Source organism: Sorex araneus, chromosome 5 (genome assembly GCF_027595985.1).
Source record: "Sorex araneus isolate mSorAra2 chromosome 5, mSorAra2.pri, whole genome shotgun sequence".
Classification (NCBI taxonomy): Eukaryota; Metazoa; Chordata; class Mammalia; order Eulipotyphla; family Soricidae; genus Sorex; species Sorex araneus.
In genome coordinates, this window is record NC_073306.1 from 140271905 (window position 1) to 140298315 (window position 26411).

The 26411-nt window shown below is 52.9% G+C and overlaps 1 protein-coding gene across 7 annotated transcripts in view; it reads left to right on the plus strand.

Moving 5' to 3' along the window:
• The first annotated feature begins 1815 nt into the window (after nt 1-1815).
• MYT1 (myelin transcription factor 1) overlaps nt 1816-26411 on the plus strand; it is a 60135-nt gene continuing 35539 nt past the window's right edge. For 4 of the 7 annotated variants that reach the window (XM_055137959.1, XM_055137964.1, XM_055137965.1 and 1 more), the window contains exons 1-2: nt 1816-2145; nt 18331-18431. The gene's annotated coding sequence lies outside the window, so the exon portion shown is untranslated. Of the gene's footprint in view, nt 2146-2236; nt 2258-18330; nt 18432-26411 lie in introns of those variants that run through there. The other 3 variants (XM_004620288.2, XM_055137960.1, XM_055137961.1) reach the window with 3 other exon arrangements.

The following is a 26411-nucleotide window of genomic DNA, read 5'->3' on the forward strand; positions in this document are numbered from 1 at the left end:
GGGAGGGGCTGGCTCCTCTCTGGGCCCCTGGAACCAGCCTTGATTTGTAGCTTTAGGGACCTTCAGCTGTGAGTACTTGCCAGGGAGGGTCTGGTGGCCCTTCCAAAAACTTAAGTCCTTCTCAGCTTTAACTTTGCAGACAAATACAGCTCTATGGCTTAAAAAGGTGATTTTGCCACAATGCGTCATCTATGAGAACCACACTGATTTCCCCAGTCATTGTCTCTGTTTCATGATTATTTCCTAAGCCTTTACGTATCTGAAGCAAATGGTGTTCCCGGATGCTGGGGATTGTTGGGGAATAAGGCTGATTCAGCACTGGCTCTCCCTTTGATTCCACAGTCCGCGGGAACAATGGTAAGCGGGCTGTCCCGAGCCTGCAGGCTGCCGATAAGGGCTTAATAGAATTCCAGAATGCCAAAGGTTTGGGATGTGAAATATCCTGGCACTCACAGTGCATCCAGAGGAGATAGAAAATGGCTTTTCAGCAGTGCTCTCAACTGAGGACGTCCTCTATGCTAATGGATGTAGTGAAAGCAAGGCAGCAGCATTGTGGAGCCTCCCACGCTTCTCGTTTGGCTGATTAATATTTCATCCTCAGTTTGGCCAGTGAAGGGTGACACTTGTTTCCTTGTGCTCAGTCTAAAGATTGTCCTGAGCACACTATGTGCCGAGAATGATGTGTGTAGTGTTGGAAGTGCCATACTTCCGGGGAAAAGCTCGGTTACCTGCAGAGTGGAGGTTGCATGTTGATACAGTGGCGAGTTAGTTACCAAGAGTTGTAGCAAACTCTCAAGGTTGCTCTCCTAGAGCAGAGGCGCAGATCCAGGTGTGTGCCGTCCATGCCCTGGGCAGCCTGTACCCCTCAGTGGCGCTGGCATGGTGGCTCACAGGACATCGCCCTCTTAGCAAAGTCTGTCTGTGGCACTGAAGGTTGTGAATTGTTTTGAGCTCTGACCACTGTTTCCCAGCTAACCCATGAAAGAACAGAGCATAGAGAGAGAGGTGCTCAGTGTCCTGGGCCCCAGGTCCTCTGCCTGAGGAAAGTCACATTCACCCTGAAGGGAAAGTGCAGTAACAGGCATACCGTGGGCGATGGTGCCCTCCTGGGTTCCGGCTGGAAGAGGCTTTGACAGAGCCGTGCTGCTTCTGACTGCGACAAAGTTGGTGGTGAGTGGGGAGGAGCACTCTGTCTCCGGGCACTCAGCTCTCTTGGAGAGCATTCGATTATTTTAAACTTAGGGAAAAAGCAGAAAGTGAGATAAGAGTAAAGCACCTTTTTCTGAATCTTTCTTTGTGTGTGTGACTTCACGTTTCCAGTCTGTGGCCATAGGTACTTTTATAAACAAAACAAAACAAATATAGACATTTCAGTCATTGGTACTTGAATATGCAGATGAGCCAATATGTAATCCTCCTGGTTTGTCTGAGTAATAAATCTGTAGTCTCTTCTTTATGATGGTAGGTCATATTCTGAACCACCAATAAATATTGTAAAGTACTTTCGCTGCAGCCGTGCGAACCCAGGGCATCTGTCATTCTGCTTGCTGCTATTAGGAATTATTGGACTGAACCACTGGTGGAGAAAGCAGGGGGGGGAGTGAGTGTAGAGGTTGGGATGCTCTCTGCCCTTTCTTGTGTTTTGCATTAAAAAAATCCCAATCATGTTGCAGATTAATTATCCCGAGGTGAGGAGACTACGGGCATCCTCCGTGGGCTAAAGCTGGGAGTGGGGGCCAGGCTTTGTGCTGCTGGGCACCTCTCACGCTCCCAGTCAGCAGATCCATCTTTCTGATGCTGTACTGTAAATTTATTTCACCTCAGAGAGTAAACAGATATATTGGAGCCCCAAGGGTTCATGGGTAGCGTATTTACAAAGGAGCGTCTCCGCCAGCCCGTGCCACCGCTGCTAATGAGAGCGGTCATTAAGTAAATGAGACATCGCCTTTAGCTGGCTTAGGAGTTCGCACACGAAGGGGAGAAGATATTTAATTGAAACCCTCACACAGGCTTCCCCACATGTGACGCGAGAGGGAGGCAGCTGTCTGCCTCTCCGCCCCCGTCCAGCCTGCACCCCCATGTAAATTTCATGATTGCCTTCGTGATGTCATTTTGAAGGAGGACAGACAATAGCTGTGGGGAAAGGTAAGTCAATGTTCTGCTCTTTCGCTGACAAAGGCGGACGCCCTGTGCGGGGCCGGGAGCGGCGGCGAGTGCGTTTGGCTCTGAGATGAGGCTTTCTGTGCGAGAAAGGCAGGTCTGGGATTGTGTGAAAGCCGCTCGCCCTGTCGGACAGGGGCTTTCTTCTCCTCTGGGCTCTTCCCTCCTCTCCCCGTCCCTGCTTGCTTGCTCGGCTCTGTGGGAGCCCAGTGGCCACTTGGCTGACAGGATGGCAGGAGAGACGTCAGGGGATCTTGTATCAGGACGAGAAACTTTATGTGGAAGGAGAGCGCAGAGAGCTCGGCGCGGAGCAGTCTCTGGTGCTGGAAAGGGGTGCTCATGCCTCTCGTGAAGGACCCCCTACCTGTGTGACCCCTGCCCAAGACTGCGCAGCCATAAATGTGTGAGCACTTGGTCCTGGCGTGCCTCCTGTGCGGCGGTGGCAGGGAGGCCATCGAGGGTGCTGCGTCTGTCGGGAGGTGCCGGCGGCTCCCTGTCTCCCTGCGGAGCTGTGTTAGCAGATGTGGGTCTTCAGCTGTAGCTAAAGGGCAGACTGGGCCAGCAGCCAGCGCGGGTGTGGAAGGGCGTCCTTGCTGTGTGCGGGCACGGGCCCTTCCCTGGATGCCAGCTCATCTCCTTTGTGGCTTGGGACACAGTGAGCTCTGAGGGCTGTTGTGGTCCTCAGGGCTCCTGGCCTCAGTCATGCTGCTGGGGAAGTCGGCTGTTCACTTTCTGAAACAAAATGTCTGGAGCTGGACTGGAGCGGGCTGTGAGCTTGGTCTCGGGCATCACCGTGTCACTGTGGGGGCAGTAACGACAGCGATTATCGTCATTATCTTTCTGGGACAGGGAGGTGAGGAATTTTTCTTCAAAGGTTTAAACAACAACAACCAAAACCAAACAAAACACCAGAGAACCCTGAGGTTTTCTCGGAGGCCAGTGGAGGAGCGAAACAAAGGCGTAGGGGTGAGAGGGCAGAGGCGAACGCTGACCTGGGAGTCCTGTGAGAGGCCGCACCTGGCTCTGCTTTCTGAGACCCGAGACCTGGCAGAGCTGCAGGACCATCCGGGAGGGCCACTCACGGGACTCGGAGCTCCTGGCTTGCACCCCAGACTCCCTCCCATTGGTCCTTGGCTGGATCACCGCCTCCTTCCATATGGCCTGTTACTTACTGGTAAACAAAAGGTTGGGGTGGGTGACAGGACTGGGGTTTGTGGTGTGGCCAGAGGCCTTGTCAACAGGACAGGACCGACCTCAGCCCCTGGGTGCTGCTTGCTGTGCAGGGGAGGTCTCAGGCGAAAGGCTGCTTCTGAGGAGAGTGTCTGTCTGGGGAGCTGGAAGCTCCAGGGCCTCACGGGGTATCTGCTGGCCGAGAGGTTGAGCAGGTGCCTTTGTGTCCTCTGACCTCCTGGCTGTGAGGCTGGATGGGGGCCCGGGACTGTTTCTGAGTAAAGTGGAGTCCAGCGGGCAAGTGTGCCTTCCACGGTCGCTCGTATGTCTGGAGGACACCCCGGGCACTCTCTGACAAAGCCCCCAGCCCCCCCGGCCCACACTCTCCTGGGTTTCAGGGGGTGTCTGTTCCGAGACACTCCCACAGTGAGCAGAGACTTGGAGTGGGGACGTGGCACCTGCACCCCGGGCGTCAGGGACGCCACAGGGAATGAGTGGCTCAGAGGTCTGAGGGGACACAGGAAACCCCAACAGCCGGCCTGGAACTGGCTGTGGTGAGCTGCCCCTGGGGCTGCCCAGTGCCCTGTCCCTCCTCTGCGGCCCCGCCATTTCCCTCTGGGGCCAGCAAGTGTGGCTCTGAGGACAAGGGGACACTGAGTGTACAGGGGGCTCCCAGCCTGTGTACGCAGCAGAGCCAAGACCACCTCCTGCCTGAGTAATAAATCTGTAGGTTTACAGAGGGTAAACTGGGGGTCCTGGGCATCGCTGCGTCCTCGTCCCACATGTGCGTGAGCAGAGAGCAGAGGGAGCCCCCAGTTCTGTCAGCAAGGAGTCCCTCAGAACCCCCACTGGGGAGTCTCAAACCTGCGAGGACCCCTACACTCCATCGGCGAGGGACCCCCGGGCCACACAACTGTGGGGGCTGAGGAGAGCTCTGGGTGGCTCAGCCCTCAGCTCAGTGTTCAGAACAGTTTTGAAGCTCAAGGGGCTGGGCTGGAAATGAATGATCACCTGCCTAAGGCAGGGAGCACCGGGCTGGGGCACTGGGCTGTGGCTGGCTGGAGGCTGAGTACTTGTGGAGAGTTCTCTGTGTGGTCCTGGCCAAGTGCCCCTCAGTGGAACTTGGTCTTACACCGACTCTGTGTGTGTGTGTGTGTGTGTGTGTGTGCAGGGGCTTCCCTGCTTTCCCGAGAAGGGCCCCTCTGACCCCGTTCTCTTGCCCCTCTCCTCACTGTTCTGGGCAGCACTCGAGGATAAACGCAGGGTGTGTGCGCGTCGTTTTCATGGGATCACGTGGTGCGCGCTGACAAGAAGTGTCTTGGGGAAATGGTGTCATCCTGAGATTGGCCACGCTGGTGCCCAGAAGGGGGAGTAACTGTGGGACCTCCTCCCCCGAGGGGTGCTGCATATAGGGCCCAGGGTCTGCTCCTTCCTGGGCCCCCTCCCTGGACAGTCCACTGACAGCCCGGAGCATTTTCTGGGAGCTTTTGGTGCAACGGTGACATTTCAGCCTGTCTTATTTTTCAGGGACAACAGAGTTTCACCAACTGTTTAAACCAAAGGTGAGAGAGGCACTTTCACCCGATCTGGAATGACTTTGCCCTCAGACTGGCACTGAGCTTGCTTCTGAGGGAACACACTGTGCTGGTGAGCCAAGCACTCCAGGCTCCCTTGGTCTGTCTCAGCGTCCCTGGAGCCAGCTTGTCAAGGGCCCCTGCACAGGGGTGGATAGCTTCCCCCTCTCCTCCCCCTCCCTCTCTTTTTTCATTTTCTAAATCTGCACCCAAAAATGTCATATTAGTGTACCTGGAAGGAGTGGATGTGATCAGGGTACTGCAGGCACCCAGCTGGGTTGTGAGCACGCAGGCTCCCTTGGGTATCTCTAGTGATGGCAGGAGAGGCCATCGGTACGGTTGTGGTTGTGCGGCCTTTGCTGGTGCCCAGCCTGCAGCCCCTCCTTCAGATATGCCCTGGGTTCCTCAGCGTTCAGGCATGGTTGGTCCTGGAGTGGGGTGTGTGAGGGGTGGGCTCAGGGGTCTGGCTTGCTCTGCACGTGCTAGCATCCGTCCCACTTAGAACTTGAGGGGATCTTGGATGTGCCAGATGGCCTGAGCAGAGGACAGCTGAGCCAGCCTGGCCCCCACCTCACCCTCATGCCTGACTTCACACCTTGATCATGCTCCACATGGTCTCGGAGCTCTGAAGAAGCCATCTGGGCTCTGCTCTGACTGTTTGCTGCCCCAACTCCAGGGGAGGAGTGCGTGATGGTGGTGCTCACTCAGCCTCAGCCCAGAGCCCTGCACTGCCCTCAGTCCTGCACTGCTAAGTGGGGCCTCTACTGCACCCAGTGCCTGGGCTGCCAGTCTTCAGACTAGACGGGCATCGTAGACTCCCCAGGTGGCAGAAGTTAAGTCATGGCTCTGCACTCTGGGTTCCCACCAGTCTTTGGCTCTGTCACACTGCTGACTTCTGCTTCTGTCCCCTCTGGCAACCTGTGTGCTTCCCTGCCAAAGGTGCTGCTGGTCTGGCCCGCGCCTTGCTGGCTTCATCACTGACTGTTGCAGGGGAAGACTGTCCTTAGGGTCAGGGGCTCAAGGCTTTGGTCTCCTGCGGCACTGGCCTTCCTAGCAGCCCGGATTCTGTTCTAAGTAGACTAAGGAATCAGCTCGTTAGTCACAGGCCCGCACTGGAGTCCTGCGATGCCTCACTCTGCCCATTTTTCCTAGGTTTTGTTCAGGAAAGATCAGGGCTTGAGTTGGGTGGGCTCACTGAATGGAATTTTGTGACTGAGGTGGAGGTGCAGGGTGGAACCCAGGACGCTGCTGTGTGCATTGGGCCGGGGGGCCCTTAGGCCAATCCCAGGGGCACGCCAGGGTGTGGGCACTGTCCAGAGGCTCTGCAGCCGGTGCCCGGACCTCCCTGGGTCGGCTGAAGGTGCAGCTTCCAGAAAGGTTCCCCCTTACACTGACACTGCCAGACTCCCGGGGGGCATGCCCTCAGACCGCAGTCTGGCCGCTGTCACCCTACCCTCACCAGAGATTCCTCAGAATGTTTCCAGTGCCATCCTTACTCCCCATCCCGAAACCACGATCCCTTGAGACCCTCAGAGTCCCCATCTTCCTTCACTCCTTGCATTGGATTCTTGTCTCTCAGGCCAGTAGAGAGGTTTTCATTCCCCAAGGCCTCTCAATCTCCCTCCTGCCTCTCTTGTGTCTTGCTGAAGGATCGCTCTGGTCTCTCACGGTGGGTGTCTGCAGGCTCGGCACAGTGCTGCCCTGCCAGGGGCACATTAGGCTTGGGTTCTTTTTCAAAAGTGCTGGCCCCCTGGTGCTCCCTTGTAAACTGAATAAACAATAAGCTGATCTGGGCTGAGCATCACTGAGGAAGGGTCTAAGTTTTGGTGCTGGGACAGGAAGAAAAATTGGCATGGGGAGAAAAGGTTCTTGGATGCGCATGAGCAGCTCTCCTGAAATTCCCTCTCCTGCTCCTCTTGGAGGCTGAATCGAGATGCAGCCCTGGCTCAGACTGCTGGCGAATTGCTTGCTGACGGTCTGGTCTTGTTCTGGCTCGATGATTGACATTCTGTGTGATTTCATTTCATCTCCACAAAGCCCACACAGGCCTAGCCATGGGGACTGTTCAGTCTCATTTGGCACCGCACAGTCTGACGATGAGGGTCCCCCCTCCTGAGACACACCGAGAGTCCCTTTACTCTCGTGGATGTTATGGATGACTGTGTGCTGCTCTGACCCCCAGGTGTCTGGGTGGTTCTGGAGGCCACCGTGATCATCAGAATTGTGCAGAGACCCCCAGCTCAGGGGTTCACGTCTTCAAGCCACATGTCAGCCCAGGGAGGAAGAAAAGTAGATGATTAGGAGAATTGCACCTAGCAAAGCTTCTCCCCCTCAGCACTGTCGGGTCAGGTCTCCAAGTGCAAATTCCCGTTCTGTCCTGGCACATCAGTCTTCCAGCAGCTTCTGCATTTACACCTTGCTGCTGGGTGTGGGTCCCTTTGGTGAGAGAGAGCATGTGTGAAGGGTGGTGTGTCAGGAAAGTGTGTGTGAGGGACAATGTGTGTGAGGGACAGTGTGTGTGAGAGATAGTGTGTGTGAAGAACATTGTGCATGTTCGATAGCGTGTGTGTCAGGGCATTGTGTGGTACAGTGTGTGTGAGGGCGGGGTTATGAAAAGGACAATGTGTTTGAGGGAGGGTGTGTGTGATGAACGGTGTATAAGGAGGGTTAGGATCTTCCTTCTAGGTTGTTTATCCCCTGCTGACTCTGTGTGCTGAACTCTCCGCCTCAGGTTGGAACCCATGGCTTCAGAGTGAGTTATTTTGGGCAGTGCTAGGAGGCTGTTACATGGGTCTTCCTAAGTCCCAGTATTGACCCTCCTGGGGGCCACTGGGCCCTGGAGCTGGGGCATCTGATGTTCTATTCTGCTTTCGAGGCCAAAGCTGCTCGGTGTCCCTGTGACTAGCGCCTGTCCCTCACTCCCTGGGCGGGGCTCTGGAGGCAGGTTAGCTGCTCCAGGCTGGCCAGCAGCCTCCTGGCCTCCTCCAGGGCACAGTTTCCCTGAAGCATCCCGAGACTTGGGGGAAGTACCCCGGGGCGCCCTGTTTGCCCCCATGCTCAAGCTTCTGTTCTCTGGGCACTGTACAGAATGACCAAGACAGACAGGCCTGCGTGTGTCAGCCTGTGGTCAGTAAGCACCCCTCCCCGTCCCCTCCTCTGCGGAGTGGTGGCTGGGCAGTCACAGCGCCCTCCCTGGCCCATGGCCCCTGCTTGGTTTCGAGGAACCCACACGGTGTCCTCTGCACATTCGGTGGCCATATCTCTTTCTTCCACCCCCACTGCCCTAGCTACTTCTGCTTCTCATCTGTTCTGCTGGCCTGGGGAACTTGGGGGTGTGGACAAGGTCACAGGAGAGACATCTGGGACATGCCACCCCGATGGAGGTGTTGACCCGGGCACTGAACTGCTCTCCGCCGCTTCCTGTGTGGATCCGGTCCCCTTGGAACCCTGTGCGTCTGTGGGGGCCAGCGCCAGCTCATCCCTGGGCTGCCTGTGGGGCTCTTGGGGCCTGGCTAGTGACGCAGAGAGAAGCTGCAACTGCCCGTGTCTCAGGGACACTGCCCGCCCTGGGGGCTCCCCTCCCTCCCCCTCCTGCCAGGCTCCGTGGCAGGACATCTGTAGACAGTCCTGTGATTTGGGTTGGAAAGTCATCATTACTGGGAGCAGTTTAGCTGTTGTTTTTACAGCGTGGGTAAGGTTAAAAGAAATAATAATAATAATAATAACATAAGACTCAGCTACAGTAACTGGCTGTAACATGCTATTTGCATTTTTAAGGAAACTTCTTTGAGACAGCCTGGGTGAAAGGTCACTATTTGCATATAAATGGGAAGAAAGTGTGTCCTATTGTTTTCCCTGCGGTGAGCTCTGCTGCAGAGATTAAGGGACACGGCCTGCATTTGGCTTTTATTGAATAGACAAAGTACCAGAGAGGCTGATCTAAGAAGCAAAATAAGGAGAGAAATGTGCAGAGCCAGAACTGCTGCTCCCTGCCCCCACTCCTTCCCATTTTCACCTAAACTCAGCAAAAGCAGGTCTGTCTTTCCTATACTCAGCAAGTCTTCCTTTTACTTCTCTCTGGATTCCAGCCTAAAAAAAAAAAAAAAAAAAAGAAAGAAAGAAAAGAAGGAAAAAGAACGGAGTTTGCCCTCAATTCCCCAACCCTGTTTGCATTTGCTGGCAAAGGCTGGTCAGAGGGCCGGGTACCACAGTACTCCTCCTAACCAGGAACAGAACCCTCAGTAGCTGTGCTCTCAGTGGGGGGTGCACCAGGGGCAGAGCTGGGAGGTGGGTGGGGAGCCCAGGGAGGTGCTGGGAGGGGTTGGGCAGGAACCCCTAGCACCCCAAGGCACATACACCACTTCCTTCCGGATTTTCAGGGCTACCCCTAGGAGCCTGTCTCGGAGCCTGGCTGAAGCTGACTGTCCCAGGGGTGTGGCCCGCCAACACCCTTGCCCAGGACATTGGCTAGTGGGGCTTGGAGGACTGGCCCTGGGACTGTGGGAGGGGGACCCACCCTTGGTCTCGGCTCACGGAGGTCTCACTGACCTCCCTTTACTGAAACTAGAGGCCTGATCCTGTGGTGTTTCAAATTTGTTTAAGAAAACATCTAAAGCACATAGAAGGTCTCATGGACTCTGACACCTTCCTCCTGAACCGTCTGAAGGGTGGGGTGCCCGTGGGTCTGTGCCTACACTTCCTTGCATGTTTCTCATCAAGAGTGCCCTCCCTTGCGTGAATGTGGGGAGAAAGGGACCCTCATTCATTGCTGGTGGGAATGCAAATTGGTCCAACCTTTTTGGAAAACAGTATGGACAATCTTCAAAAACTAGAACTTGAGCTCCCATTTGACCTCTCAATACCATATCTGGGAATATACCCCGGGGGTCCAAAGACACACAGCAGAAATACCATCTGCGCTCCTATGTTCATTGCAGCGCTATTCACCATAGCCTGAAGCTGGAAACAACCTGAGTGCCCGAGAACAGACATATGGATAAAGAAACTGTGGTATATCTACACAATGAAATACAACACAGCTGTTGGGAAAAATGAGGTCATGAAATTTGCCTATAAAAGGATAGATTTGGAGAGTATCATGTTGAGTGAAATGAGTCAGAAGGAGAGGGATAGATATAGAATGACTGCATTTATTTGTGGGATATAAAAAAACCCAGTATGACACTAATACCCAATGCCAGGGAAAATGGGCCAGGAGGACTTGTCAATGGTTGGTCAATGATTGGTCAGTGGTTGGCCAATGGTGTGGGAGACGGAGGGTAGTTAAGATAGAAGAAGATCCATTATGACAATACTGGTTTCAAATGATCACGCTGGACAAGAACTAAATTGAAAGCAGCTAACCTTTTAGCATTTGTGTCGCAAACCATAATGCGTAAAATGAGAGAGAGAAAGAAAGAGAGAGAAGAGAGGTGCCTGCCATAGAGGGGGCACCGTGAAATTACACTGCTGGAGGGGTGGGTGTTGGAACATTGTAGGACTGAAACACAATCACGAACAATTTTGTAATGCTCCATCTCATGGTGATTCACTTAAAAAAAAGTCCTCCCTCAGCTGGGGCTGTATGCCTGGCCACGTGGCCCTGCCCCAGCTGTGCCCAGCCAGTGGTAGGCTCACCCTGGGTTCTGCCTCTAGCTCAGTCGGCCCTGCATCCCTTGGAGGAGCACTGGTCAACTCTTGGCAGACTGCTTCTCCTGTGGCTCCAAACCCAGTTTGGACAGGTTCAGGAGGAACGTGCAGTTGGAGGCATCACAATTCTTTGCTGCCCAGTGGGACAGTGCCACCTTTGCACCGCCCCTTTGGAGCTGCCAGTCCATGTTCGTTCACTCGTAGACTCATGACTATTTCATCTGTGGTTGTAATACTTGTCTTGGTGCTCAGATTGTCCCTGACACTATTTTTCCATGTTTCTAGTGCCTGGAACAAGCCTCACGGGCCCTGGCTTTGTCCACTGTGGTAGACACCCCTTTGGTGCCCAGCCACCTCCTCCAGGGGCCCACTTTGCTACACAGGCATACTTGAATTGACTCTACTTGTTTCTCCGTCTTCCATGCAAGGAATTCCTCTCCTCCTGGATTTCCTGAGTGGGGCCTGTCTTCCACGCACAGACACTTGGGTTCATCACCTAGCTGCCTGTTGGTTAGCCCCGACCCTCCCTCCACCCGGGTGTTGGTACTGCGCCGACCTCCTCACCACTGGGCCAGTCTCTGTGGCCAGTCCCTGTGGCCTCCCAGTTCTCACGCTGGGCCAGGCCTTGATGAGTGGAACATCACTCCCCCACCCCGTAGTTGGGTGTGGGGGCACTCACCAGTCAGTCAGTCAGGGGATATGGGGGCACAGGGTGTCTGATACCTTACCTGGACTGGGACTCTATCTGGGGTCTCTGGCTTCTTTAACTTCAATCTTCTTTTAAGTTAAAAAAAATGTTGAGGGGCTGGAGCGATAGCACAGCGGGTAGGGCATTTGCCTTGCATGCGGCCGACCCGGGTTCGATTCCCAGCATCCCATATGGTCCCCTGAGCACTGCCAGGAGTAATTTCTGTGTGCAGAGCCAGGAGTAACCCCTGAGAATTGCTGGGTGTGACCCAAAAAAAAAAAAAAAAGAAAAACAGATCCCATTTTAAAACAAGTAAAAGGGCCAGACACTTGCCTTGCTTATATAAGGCCGACCCAGGTTCAGTCCCCAGCATCTGATATGGTCCCTGAGCCTGCAGGAGTGATTCCTGACTACAGAGCCGGGAGTAACCCCTGAGCACTGCTGGATGTGGCCCAAAAAACAAAAGTAAGGAAGTAAATTAAATAGAAAAAAAATTTGAACAGGCATTTCTTCGAAAACAGCAGAATGTCCAATTAACACATAAAAAATTGCGTCAGCACCTAGTCCTTAGAGAAATGTCCATCAGCACTATAAAGAAACGCCCATATACCCACTGAAATAGTGATAGTTTAAAGAAAACTAAATATGCTTATTGAAAGACTGGACTTAGTATTGTGTATAGACACATCAAAATTTTAAAGGGAATTTTTTTTTCTTGCTCAGTCCTCATACATTCCCTCCTTGGTTTCACTCAGATCCAAAGAAGGTTTTGGAAAGGTTGGAAGAGAATGTTTAAATAAACATGCAGAAACCATTTAAAGCCCACACAAAGCCAGCCGCAGGTCACACCTGGAGGGATACTTTCTAGGAGCACCAAGGAAGAAGTGACTGGTAGGATGTGGTGGAAAGGGCCCTCACTACTGCAGAAGGGACACTGCTCAGAATATTAAAGACAGGCTCACCATGTTACCCAGAGGTTCCACTCCTCGGCTTCTATCTCAAGAATACAAAGCATTAACTCAGGACACATGCACATGCGTGTTCATCACAGCACTATGCACAAGCACCAGAGTCTAGAAACACCCAAGTGTCTACCAACAGGTGAGAGGGTCAAATTGGGGCCTGGGGGCTGGAGCAAAAGCACAGCGGGGAGGGCGTTTGCCCTGCACGTGACCAACCAGGGTTTGATCCCTGGCATCATATGGTCCCTGAGCACCACGAGGAGTAATTCCCAAGTGCAGAGCCAGGACTAACCCCTGAGCATCACTGGGTGTGACCCAAAAAGAAAAAAAAAGTGGGGTCTGTATCCACAACAGAATACCACTCAGCTATAAGAAAAGGTAAGATCTTGCTTTTACTACAACTGCAGCATAGAGCTAGAGAGGTCGTGTTAAGCAGAAGGAAGAAAGGCAAATGCAATGTTTGCACTCATAGGTGTCTCTGAAGAATCCAAGAAGGGAATAATCAGTGATGAGTGGAAACCAGCTCTTGGGCCTGACAGAACTGAGGTCATCAGTGCAGCATCAGTGGGGAAGGAGGAAGCGGGCAGGAAAGGACGGGTAGAGGGATGTTGGCACTTTGGTGGTGGGTATGATAACATGGTCACTGATACTTCAACACCAGCATTATTATAAGGCATGCTATCTCAAATTTTTTTTTTTTTTTTTTTTGCATTTTGGGTCACACCTGGCACCTGGCGATGCACATGGGCTATTCCTGGCTCATACACTCAGGAATTACTCCTGGCAGTCCTTGGGGGACCATATGCGATGCTGGGAATCGAATCCGGGTAGGCTGCATGGAAGACAAACGCCCTACCCTCTGGGATCTGTTTTTCTAATGGCATTGTAAGCATTGCTTTTGTTTTCCTGGGGGCTCCTCAGTGGTGTTCAGGGGGTCCCACAGTTACTCCTGGTGATAACTGGCCAGTCGGTCATGAGCTTCAGTTGCAAGGTCCTGAAGATGCCATAACACTTGGGTCCTCTGATAGGAGCATCGCACAGGCCATGATGGACACTTGGGCTGTGTAGTGTTGAAGTCCAGTTTGGCTTCTCTCACCACCTCCCACCCCATCCTGTTTAATGTACAATGCAACTGTCGAATGCAAGTTCCTCATCAGATATGTAATTTGCAAATATATATTCCTACTGTGGGTTGTTCCTTCCTTATTGATGGTCTGATTTAAAGTGCAAAGATTTCAACTTTGATGAAGTCACTCTTCCCATCTTCCTTTTGCTTCTGTGCCTTTAGGGTCATAGCTGAGGAACCAGAGCCCTACTTAATGTTTTCTCAAAGTCTTAGCTCTGTGATCCATGTGAGTTAATTTTTTGTGTTGTGTGAGATGCTACATCTCATTATTTGGTTCTCCTGTGCTCCTAGAATTGCTGTATGGGTTTTAGAATCAATTTGTCAAAGCAGGGCTGGAGAGATAGTACAGTGGGTAGGGCATTTGTCTTGAACTCAGCAAACTCGGTTTTGATCCCCTGCACCCCATATGGTCCCATGAGAGCCACCAAGAGTGGTCCCTGAGTGCGGAGACAGGAGTAAGCCCTGAGCACACAAAGTGTGAAAGCAAGAACCAACTTCTAGGAGCTCAGAAGTGGTTAGATCCTGGTAGATCAAAAAACACAGTGACCTCGGTCCAGATAAATACAGAGCTGCTGAGAGCGAAATGGACCCTCTGCTCCTAAAGACTTTGATTCCAGAGGCCTTCTAACCCATGTTGGCATCCAGAGCAGCTTCTTACAGCAATGCACTGGTACTGTGAGCTGGGCTATGCAATTTCTGGCAGAATTTTCCCTGGACTTTATACAGAAATCCAAAACCCTAACATGTTAAGAGACTTAACATCTCTTAATTGTCAGCAATGTGAAACGGTTCCTTTTTAGCAGGTCTGACTTTGAGGGGAAACTCCAAACAATAACAGTTGAGTTTTTTTTGAAATATTGAAGGTAATCAAAGTAGCAGCCATTTCTCTAGACTGTGAACTAAGCAATAGCCCCATGCCGGCCAAGAAGAGGAAATATCCCTCTTTCACCGTTGTTTCCCATTTTCGGGGAGAAACGCGGTGTGGCATCCACCATACTATGAGGCGCGGGAAGGGGGATGAGAAAAAAAAAAGGAAAAGAAAAAAGAAAAAAAAGAGTTATGTACTTGGAGCAGTGGGGCTACATATCTCTTCATTCTAAGCAATGGAAAACTAATTATCAAATGCTTCCTTGGTAGTAAGGCTGTCTTTCTTGGGGGGAAACGCCAACAACAATAGTGAGTTTTGTGTTGAAATATGGAATGTAATCAAGGTAAAGAGAAAATGAAGTGAAATTCATCAGTTATGCAGTTGGGGGCGGGGGGGGCGGGGGTGGGAGGTATACTGGGGATTTTGGTGGTGGAATATGGGCACTAGTGAAGAGATGGGTGTTTGAATATTGTACAACTGAGACATAAGCCTGAGAACTTTGTAACTTTCCACATGGTGATTCAATAAAAAAAAAAAAAGCTGAAAAAAAAAACACCAAAAAAACACAGTGACAGGATGTGGGTCCCAGCATGCCACAGAATTCACCTGGGAAGGAGACAGTGGGGAGTGCAGAGCTCTGAGGCGGTGTGGGGTGGAGAAGACTGTCCAGGAGGGAGACATAGGCGAGCAGGGCAGCAGCCCCACGGGGGGGCGCAGAGACACGTGGGGGATGGTGGTGGAGTGTTGCCACCTCCTTTTGCCGCTGTCTTGTTGGCTGACTGTGGGTGAGGAGAGAGGGGCAGGGGGCAGGGGCCACCCCCTTAGGAGGTGCTTCTGTAGGCAGGATGACTCTGTGGCGAGCAGCTGCCTGCCTTGCAGTGAACTCACAAAGTGAGTCCCACAATCAAGTGTGTGAGGCCCGAACCTCACAAGGACTGCAGGAAGGAAGGCGGGCAAGAATCACAGCAGAGGGGCCAGAGAGATAACATCGTGGATAGGTAGGCAGGACACAAGCGGACTGACCTGGGCCAGCTCCCAACATCCCATATGGTCTCTCAAGCACTGCCAGGAGAGGTTCCCGGTGACACTCAGGAGTTACAGCCCAGAGCCAGGAGTAACCCTTGAGCATTGCTGAGTATGTTGTAAGCCCCCCCCCCCATCACAGTTGAGGCTCCTTCTTCAGTCTCATATTCTCCCTCAAACACGTCTCTCACTTGCTTGTCTGTCCCTTTGCTTGTTCATTACCAACCTGTGTTCTCTCTTGAACACACACCTCCTATTTTCTCTCCCCTCACATCTTCCTAAATAGGTTTCAAGAAAATTATCTTGCTTCACATGCATACACACAAACACACACAATCACAGCTGAAGCAGATAGATGTGATCGTGTTGCTGAGAGGGAGGGGATGGGCCCTGGTGGCCAGGGACATTGTGTTCTGCCCCTCGAGCTCTCCTCAGGTATGATGGAAGGTGGTGGAGTCCCAGAGGGTCTGTTTGCGGGGGTTTGACATTCAGGAAGAACAAGAAGCGTTGTAACTGCAGTGGGAAGCAGGGTTTCATGGAAGGAGCCCTGGGCTACAGGCCTTCCCCGTACTGGGGAAAGAGGTAAAGAGGTCTCTGCCGAAGGCCGAGGCGTCTTCATGAGAGCTGGGCCTTTGTGCAAGTGAGGACCCTCTCCCCACCTGGCCCACGGTCACCCTGGTGCCAGGTTCGAGGTGGTCCTCTGCGGCCTCCCGGGGACCCAGCTCCTGCTCCTCGCTTGCACTGGGTGCCGCTCATGCCCTGAGCCGTCTTCCAGACCTGGTGCTCCAGTTCCTCCAGGCTCACACCCAGCCGTCTGTCCCTTCTCTTGCTTTTGGGTTGAGTGGTTGAGGCTTTGCTCAGAGCAGGGTGCGTGGGGTCCAGATGCCCCCCATGAAGGAACATCTCTGTGTTGGGTCTTCCCAGAGGCTGTGTGGTAGGGAGGGCTGGGGAGAGTGTGGCTGGGCTGGGGAGTCTGCCCTGCAAGCCTCGCGGCAGTCCGTGTGGGGCAAGGCGACAGCTACAGGTGCTGGTGGAGGGACAGGTTGGCTTTGGGATGCAGCAGAGGGGCTGGGAGGGGTGGGCTGCCGGTTGGGACAGCCTGTGCTTTTCTGAGCTCGTCTGCCAACCGGCGTCCCACCCAGGGGAGTCTGGGGCAGGTTCCTGTGCCTGGCTGCGGGGTCGCGGTCCAGTCTTGTCCTTGGCCCCCACCCTCTCCCTGCTCTCTACGCCTCACGTGCAGTGGCAGCAATGAGCAGCCTCCGTTGGCACACCAGGGATGTCAGAGCGAGAACAGGGCTCAGCTGTGGGAAGACCTCCCCACGGCTCCTCGGTGCCACCTCCTGCTGCCCACCCAGAGTCCCCTGTACCCCCCCCCCCCCCGTCATGGAGAAGGTCACTGCAGGTCAGGTCAGTGGATGCAGTTCTGTGGGGTCGCGACACAGGGAGGCTCTCGGTGTCCCCTCAGAGTAGAAAGCACTAGAAGGCTTCGTCTGCTGGGACCCCAGGGAAAGGACACATTTCAGGGAGAGTGGCATCCTCTGCCGTGAGGCCCTGCTTGTGGTGGCCCTTGTGCTTGGCACCTTGGAGTGCCCCCCAAAATCTCCCTAACAGCGATCCTGAACCAGAGATCAGCAGAGGCAGGAGCAGCTGAGGCCTCTGGGCTCCGTGGAAGCCTGTGGCCTGTGGGTGGGGAACCACAGCCACTCGCACTCCCTCCCCGGCAGACAGCAGGGGGCGTGGTGATAGGGTCTCTCCAGCAGGACCACAGGCCCCTCTGCCAGCCGCCCGGAGCACCTGGGGGAGAATCAGGCTGTGGGGTGCAGGCCTGAAGCTCTCTCGGTGGCTGTGAGCTGCGTCCCACGTTGCGGCCACCATGCCCGCCCCTGCCAGGTCGCTGTGGCTGCCTGGCTCCTGTGGAAAGGGAGGAAACTGAGCTCCCAGCCCACACAGCCACCCCCCGGGGCAGGAGGACTCCCTGGTGGCAGCGCAGGCTGGGCTCAGTACCACCCTCCCCCTTGTGGGAGTGGGGGCCTTCCTTCCTTCCTGAGCTTCTTAGCCCTCAGATTGTTTGGATCTCCTCCCTGTGGTTCTGGGGTCCTTTCTGCACACCCCAGATGCTGCTCTTACATCCCTGTCACAGGTTGGGGGTCTGGGGAGCAGAGGAGAAGGCATTGGGAGGTGCTGCAGGGGCCTGGAGCACTGTGACTCTCCTGAGTGGACCACCTGCAACTCAGCGAGGGGTGCTGTAGGTGGCCCTGTAGGAAAGCCCCTGACGCTCGGAGCTTCCTCTGTGCCTGAGCTCCTTCCTGGAGGTCCCGCAGGCCCTTTCCTGGCACAGGGGCACTTCCAGAGAGGACAGGGATCCCCAAGTCTCCTGAGTGGTTCAATTTTAGAAAAACAGCCTTTGGGGGTGCACGGCAGAGCAGGATGCAGGAACAGAAATGGAGACACAGAGTGTCTCCAACCTGCCTGCAGCAACCCAGCTCACTTCCAGGGAGAAGCACAGCAGAACGGGGGGAATATTCATTTCCTGTTTTTTTATTGTCGGTTACTTAATGACCTTCCTTTGAAACGCTGCCATTATAGAAAGCTGGTTGTCATGGAGACCGGGAGTGCTGTGCGGGGAGTAGGTACACAATGCATTTCTTTGTCCTGTCCAGCTGATGCCTTCAGCCTCTGTTCAGACGTGTGAATTTATGTGAGGAATTAAATATTAACTGGAAGCGCTGGCCTAGAGTGAGGCAGAGCTCAGGGCGATGTAGGGATGGGTGAAGAGGGGGCAAAGGGATGGGGCACCATGGGGTCATGCAGGTGGCCTTCCCCAAGCCCCAGTTCCTCTGGCCCCACAACTGACCATGAGGCAGAAACCTGCACCCCGATGTCCAGAGCTAAGATGGGGGAGCAAGAATTTAGGGCTCTAGGGATCCCTGAGGGCCCCAGTCGGAGGCTGCCCACAAACAGTCCCCAGACGGAAGCTCATGTATCTCCCTGGCGAATTCTAGAAAAGGGGAGTTTGTGCAAGCACTGGGCAGAGGGGCCCATGGTGGTCCCCGGCTGATCCGGAGCTGGTGCCGTGGGCATTCACCAGGCCTTCCTTTTCTAACCCTCAGAAAATGAGTTCCGGGGTGAGCTGCTGAGTCAGAGGTGGACACGCGGAGAAAAGGGCAGCACCGGCAGCACTTCCAGACTCCTCGTGGGCGGACACGACGAGGTGAGGTGCCGAGTGCAGCCCCAGTGCTCCTGCCGGGGACTCATGGCAGAGGTGACCCATTGCCTCTTCACCCTAGGGATGCTCCCAGCCCAGGTGGTCATGTGCTTGCACAACACCGCACAGCACAGTACACACAGTGCACACACAGTATTCACAGTACTCACAGCACACAACACACACACCATATAGCATGTGCAGCACACACAGTATTCACAGTACACACAGCACACAACACACACAGCACACACACCACACAGCACAGTACACACAGTGCACACAGTATTCATGGTACTCGCAGCAGACACACTACACAGCTCACACACCACATAGCACTCATACTGCACAGTGCAGTACACACAGCACACACATATTCATGGTACTCACAGCACACATACCACATAGCACACACATTGCACAGCACAGAACATACCCTGCACACAGGATTATGATGCACACAGCACGCATGTTATTCATGGTACTCACAGCACACACACCACATAGCACACACACCGCACAGTGCAGCACACATAGCACAGTATACACAGAACAAACAGTAACACAGTATACATTGCACACACAGCATAGTACACATAGCACACACAGCCCACACAGCACACATGTGCATACAGCATACCTATGATTCTAGAACTTCCCAAAACAGGTCTGGGTGCTGCCAAGTCCCACTGTTAGGGCACCCCACAAATGGACGTGCCTGTGACAGTGGGCTTGTGGGAACTCTTCCCAGAGTGCAAAGCCTGATAAGCAGATCTCCAGGTCAGGTTCAACACGTGACCCAGGTGCATTCGGGAAGGAGCAGGGTGGCATCTCCCTGATGCTCACATCCTGACACTTTCCTCTTGAATCGAGACCAGGGTGCGTCAGCCAACTGCTCGAGCATCATGATTGTGTCTCTGTCTCTTTTGCTCCCTTTGGGTATTGGCGTTCTGCTGACCTAGATTGGATCTGAGGCAGAGAAAAAGTCAGTAATACCAAACCTGTCAAGATTCACAGTTTTGGCACTCTGCTCATCATAGATTTTGACATTGATTTTTTTTTCGCTTTTTGGGTCACACCCAGTGATGCATAGAGGTTATTCCTGGCTTTGCACTCAGAAATTACTCCTGGTGGTGCTCAGGAGACCATATGGGATGCTGGGAATCGAACCTGGGTCAGCCACGTGCAAGGCAAATGCCCTACCCGCTGTGCTATCACTCCAGCCCCAGATTTTGTTGTTTTAAAACAGCTCATTAGGGGCTGGAGCGATAGCACAGTGGGTAGGGTATTTGCCTAGCATGTGGCTGACCTGGGTTTGTTTCCCAGCCTCTCATATGGTCCCCCGAGCACCACCAAGGTAATTCCTGAGTGCAAGTGCCAGGAGTAACCCATGTGCATCTCTGGGTGTGGCTCAAAAACAAACAAAAAAGTATCAATTTGCCTCAGTTTTCACATTTTTGTTCCCCTTGAATTTGCTTCTTGTACTTCCTGCGTTCCAGTCCTGATCCTTCCAGTGTGTACTTGGAAGTTACTTGATTTAAGACCCACTGCTCTGACTCTTGGTTCCCTTGTTTCTCCCAGTCTAGGGCTGGTGAGGGCCTGGGGGGTGTGGGGGGAGGGACTGTCTTCCCTGGGATTCAGCATGGCGAGCTCGGAACAGTGGTCCTGTGTGTGGCCCCTGCTCAGCTTCTCCGAGAACCGTTTGTTACCTTCATAGTCACTTCCTTCTACGTGGCATATACAGCCCCAGTTCTGCTTCTGTGAAGTCTGAGGGCTTCAAGGAAGGCAGAGGAGGTATCTTTCTCAAGGTCTGTGGGGCAGCCCATCTGGAAGGCTTCAAAGGAAGGCGTGGCCCAGGAGGAGTGGGCAAGGGAGAACAAAGCATCGGCTCTGTGGTGGTGGTGGGGTTAGAGCCAGGTGCTGGGAGGGATGTTGGGCGGCTTGGGGTGGGGGTTGGTGGGGAGGTGAGGAGCTGAGCTCTGGAGGAGAAAGCAAATGTGACATGTCTGGTGGAGCTGCCTCAGGTCCCACAGTGGAGTCTCTGAGTTCAGCACCAGGCTGTGGACAGCTCAGAGCCTTGGGAAGAACAGTTTGGGCGGGAGGGAGGGAGAGAGAGAGGGAGAGAGCGAGGAGTGCTGGGCACCTGCTTAAGGAGAAAAGGAGGAGGCCTGTAGTGAGTCTTCTCACTCCACCCGCCACTGAAGGGTAAAAGCACGCAAGCACACGTGTACAGTGGGATCCAGATGTGCGTCCCAGGAGCAGCCTGACAGACTTTGCTGCCACTCGGAGTAGATTCAGCTGCTGAACAGACCCTCCTGGTCACCTTTCTTGGCAGGACTGGTCTCTGCCTGGGGAAGGCAGAGGCTATGCCAGCACTTTATTTTATTTTATTTTATTTTTTGGCTTATTAGGTCTCAGCTGGCGATGCTCAGGGGTTATTTCTAGCTCTGCCCACAGGAATTACTCCTGGTGGTGCTCAGGGGACCATATGGAGTGCCAGGGATTGAACCCAGACTGGCAGTGTACAAGGCAAACACCCTACTGCTGTACTATCGATCCGGCCCCTATGTTGGCATTTTAAAGAGGCTTTCTTTCTTTAAATAGATGTCTTCCTCCCTCCCTCTTTCTTTCTTTCTTTCTTTCTTTCTTTCTTTCTTTCTTTCTTTCTTTCTTTCTTTCTTTCTTTCTTTCTTTCTTTCTTTCTTTCTTTCTTTCTTTCTTTCTTTCTCTCTCTCTCCCTTCCTTCCTTCCTTCCTTCCTTCCTTCCTTCCTTCCTTCCTTCCTTCCTTCCTTCCTTCCTTTCTTTCTTTCTTTCTTTCTTTCTTTCTTTCTTTCTTTCTTTCTTTCTTTCTTTCTTTCTTTCTTTCTTTCTCTCTTTCTTCCTTCCTTCCTTCCTTCCTTCCTTCCTTCCTTCCTTCCTTCCTTTCTTTCTTTCTTTCTTTCTTTCTTTCTTTCTTTCTTTCTTTCTTTCTTTCTTTCTTTCTTTCTTTCTTCCTTCCTTCCTTCCTTCCTTCCTTCCTTCCTTTCTTTCTTTCTTTCTTTCTTTCTTTCTTTCTTCCTTCCTTCCTTCCTTCCTTCCTTCCTTCCTTCCTTCCTTCCTTTCTTTCTTTCTTTCTTTCTTTCTTTCTTTCTTTCTTTCTTTCTTTCTTTCTTTCTTTCTTTCTTTCTCTTTCTTTCTTTCTTTCTTTCTTTCTTTCTTTCTTTCTTTCTTTCTTTCTTTCTTTCTTTCTTTCTTTCTTTCTTTCTTTCTTTCTTTCTTTCTTTCTTTCTCTCTTTTTCTCTTTCTCTCTTTCTCTCTCTCTCTCTCTTTCTTTCTTTCTTTCTTTCTTTCTTTCTTTCTTTCTTTCTTTTCTTTCTTTCTTTCTTTCTTTCTTTCTTTCTTTCTTTCTTTCTTTCTTTCTTTCTTTCTTTCTTCCTCTCTCTTTCTTTCTTTTTCTGATTGAATAATGTAAGATACACAGTTACAAAGTTGTTCATGATTGGGTTTTAGTCACAATGTTCCAACACCCATCTGTCACCAGTGCACATTTCTTGTTACCAATGTCCCCAATTTCTTTTCTGCCTGCTTCCCCCCACTTCACTCCCTCAGTCTACCTCTATGCCAGTCTACCTCTCTCTCATTTTTCTTTTAGGCACGTTGTTTGCAATATTGAAACTGAAAGGGTATCATGCATATCACTTTACCTCCTTTTGGCACTCAGTTCTTGTCCAGAGTGATCATTTCCAACCGTCATTGTCACAGTGGTCCCTTCTCTGTCCTAACTTTACTCCCCCTCCTTTTTGTGGCAAGCTTCCTACCATGGATCCTAGATGTGTTTGTGCTATCAGAGCATCTATTATGTAGTTATGGTTTTTAATTTGGGTGTTGCAGGAAGTCATGATTCAACACTTAGAGACGTCAGGAGAACCACTCCTAAGACACAGAAGGCTCTACAGGGTGCACTCCCGACACCCCAAGAGAAGGCTAGCCTGTTCAGCTGCCAGGAGGTCCCACAATAGGTGGAATATCAGGAGAATTTCAGACATACAGTGGGGTGCTCCCCAAAGGGAGCTAGGACTGTCCTGCATGGATCCAGGGGTGCTATGAGAGCCCCCCTGGGGCACAGGGGTGCCATGAAAGGCCCTCGGGGGTATTGGATGCTGAGAGGCTGTGGAGAGGCCATCAGAGGTGCAGGAGTGCTGGGAGAGCTCCCCCCCCACCGTTTCCAGCGTGTTGTGAAAGGCCCTTGGGGGCACAGGGGTGCTGTGAGTCTATGAGGGGTGCAGTGAGAGGCGGTTTCAGAGTCCTCTGAAGGGTGCAGGGTGCTGTGATGGTGTGAAGGCCCTAAAGTTGCCGTGAGGCTGTCAGGGAAGAGCGTCTGAGACTCAGAGGCAGGGAAGCAGGATGTGTGTGGAAGGCTCGCAGCAGCAGCAGGCTCTCCCCATCTCGGAAGCCAGCGGACTGAGTGCTAGTCCTGCAGGCAGGCATTGGCTCAGAAGGGGAGAGGGAAGCGGGCTAGGAGGTGGAAGGTAGCTCAAGAGCACAGTGGGGAGTGCTCAGGGGCCAGGGCGCTGACTCCCAGCACATGCCCTGAGCTGTGCCCAGTGAGAGGAAGAGGAGATGCTGGCCCTGCCCCTGAGTCTGCACCTTCCCCTGTGCTCCTTGGGAAGGGCTGCAGCAGGCTCCTGGGAGTGCCAGCAGCTGTCCTCCTACCCAGATTCAGACTGAGCTATGCAAGCAAGCCTCCCCAGGGCAGAATCCTTCACTCACAGTTATTCTAGATTCACCTGGAATCTGTAGCTTTGATGGCTACTGACGCATTCCAAATGAAGCTGGGTCCTCTGGGGTCTCAGCCCCCAGCCCTCAGGGACCCCCCAGTCATCCACATGAGCCAAACCCAGCTCAGCCCCATCCCATTTGCAGGTTCAGAGTGGGCTGTCCTCCCAACCAGGGGATGGGCAGTGAGAGGCCACAGGTCCCCTCTCGTAGGGTCGTGCCCTTGTTTTTTTTTCTTTTTGGGTCACACCTGGCAATGCTCAGGGGTTACTCCTGGCTCTGCACTCAGGAATTACTCCTGGCGATGCTCGGGGGACCATATGAGATGCTGGGAATCGAACCTGGGTCGGCCGTGTGCAAGGCAAACGCCCTACCCGCTATCACTCTAGCCCCTGGGATCGTGCCCTTGGGATAGAAGCAAATGCATTTGATCTGGGCAAAGAGGAGGACCAGGAGAGGCCAGCTGGCATGGGATTGTGGTGGCCAGGAAGGGAAGTGCGGCCTGCCCCAGGGCTTCACTCCCAGCTGCAGCACCTCAGGTCTCCCAGAAGCCCTAGGAGTACTCATGGGCCCGTGGGACCCCCACCACTACTCGCTCCGCTCCCCCTTCTGAGTGACTCCTTCTGGGATACCACCCTGCCCTGGAGAGAGCCATATGTTACCTCAGGGCAGACTCCTGTGAGCAGAGGGGAAGGGTCTAAAGGTGGGCTAGGCTTGGGATCCTGTCCTTTGTCCTACCCCAGCCCTCTGGCTGGAGGGCAGGGACTTGGCACAGACTACCATCAGGACAGGGAGGCACTTCAGAATAAAAGCCCAGGAGACTCCAGAGAAGAAAGTGACAGAGACACAGAGATAGACACAAACACAGACAGATGCAGAGAGAGAGAGAGAGAGATACAGAGACAGAGAGACATGGAGAGAGAGATAGAGACAGAAAGAGATAGAGACAGAAACAGGGAAACACAGAAAGAGTCACAGAGGCGCAGAGACACACAGAGAGTGAGAGAATGAATGCATGAGCAAGAACGAAAATGAGAGAGAGGGTGCCCTTCTACAGCAAGGACCACCCTGGCCCCGAACCTGGAAGGCCCAGCGGACCTGAACGTGCAGGCGAAAGTGGCACAAGGTCCACTGGACACTTGTGAAGAGCCTCCGAGCCTGTCCCAGGTTCTGCTGGATCAGCCCCATGGCTCTTTCCTCACAAATCTTGACCAACTTTGTTAAAAAAGTAAAAGACAGAATGAAGCAGTAAACCCCTCTTGACGAGAGTACAGTCCTATGGCTCTAACAAAGCAGGTTGATGCAGGGAGGTGCAGAGTCTCTTTTCTTTTCTTTTCTTTTCTTTTCTTTTCTTTTCTTTTCTTTTCTTTTCTTTTCTTTTCTTTTCTTTTCTTTTCTTTTCTTTTTTCTTTTCTTTTCTTTTCTTTTCTTTTCTTTTCTTTTCTTTTCTTTTCTTTTCTTTTCTTTTCTTTTCTCTTTTCTTTTCTTTTTTCTTTTCTTTTTTCTTTTCTTTTCTTTTCCCTCCCCTCTCCCCTCCCCTCCTCTCCTCTCCCCTCCCCTCCTCTCCTCTCCCCTCCTCTCTTCTCCCCTCCCCTCCCCTCCCCTCCTCTCCCCTCCCCTCCCCCCCCTCCCCTCTCCTCCCCTCCCCTGGCTCTGAGCTCATGGTATGGGGACCATGTGGGATGCCAGGGATTGAACCCAGGTCAGCTGCATGTAAGGCAAGCTGCCTCCCCACTGTACTATCACTCCAGTCCCACAGAGACAGACTTCTTTGTTCACACCCAGAGTGAGAGCATGGAGGTGGGCATGGATTTGACACAGACAGAGGCCAGCTATCAGTGCTGTGTATTGGACAGAAATGGACCTAGATGGTGTGTGCTTGGAACAAGGAAAGGGTTCAACTGTGGAGTCACTGAGGACCCTGGTACCTCATTGTCTCTATGGCCATGAGTGCCCTATCCCATGTGGGGGTGGAGCAGAAGACCCTGTGGGTCTGTGGGCCAAGCGGCGTGAGGCATCCAACCAGGACCACATACGGGGCCTGCCCTCTTCCTGCAAATTGGGTGTCTGTGGGGACCCACAGTCAGGGCCTCCCCCAGGAGATGGTAAGGGACTGTGGAGAGGGTTTGCCACTCCTTGTACAGACTCTGCCCTGCTGACATCTCCCAGTGGAGACCAGTTTTCTTGTTTCACAGTCGATGACTCCCAGCTCTTCAAACCCATTCTCGTACTAAAGGGCCGAACGTTTCTTCCTTAGTTGAGTTCTTTTCCCTTGTAAAGTCAAAACTAGAAGCACCCAAGAGAACTTCTCAATGGCCACATGCTGCAGGTAAATCACAGATGGAAGGTGCTCTGCAAAGTGAATGCCACAGCTGTCCACTCCACCAGTGGGGCTTTTCCTTACCCACCGGCTCTTCTCTGCTTTTTGAATGATTTATCTGCAAGAAATCCAAATTGTCTAAACTTGCTTTAGACCAGAAGAATGCTTGCCAATTTCTTTGGAAAACCTGATGGAGAAAAGGCATTTCAGCTGAGAGCAGGCGGTGGGGTTGGCACCCTCACATGCCCTAGCAACACTGCAGAAGAATCTGAAAGGCTCGTCCCTCTGACACCTCTGCTCTTCCAGTGACAGCCATTGGTCCATGGGGAACCTGCACTTCAAAAATAGAACGGATCGTAATTGTCTTGTGTGCTGCTGGGAGCTGTGGCCAGTACCCGTTAGCACCGCGGCACATGAATTACCCAGATTTTTATTTTCTTCCTGAGCAAATATTCAAAATCACTGTGTTGGTGCCACCCGAGCTCCTCTCTGCAGAGATGATCTCACAACTTGGGGAAATTTCTTTTCCTTTTTCCGGTGATACCTTGAAGCTGGTCTCTGGCAAGGTTAGGGATGACAGCCCCACACAATGGTCCTCTTTTCCCTTCTCTGCCCACCGTCCAGATCTCTCTTTGCAGACTGGACTGTGACCCAAATCGAGTGCAGCTGTTCCTCCCTTTCCTACCCACAGGGGAGTGGGGGCCCTGGGTTTTTTTGAAGAGGGTGGGAAGTCTCTCACCAGGAGACTGTGTCTCTGCCCACCTTCCCTCTCAGGGGTCCCACCACAGGCCTGTGTGACCCTGTCCTGGGCTGACCCCTTCGGAGCTCTTCCTCAGTGGAAGTTGGTCAGGGGCAGTCATGCAGGCAGGCCTCCAGTGGAGGTAAGGGACAGAGGCCTGCAAGGATGCTT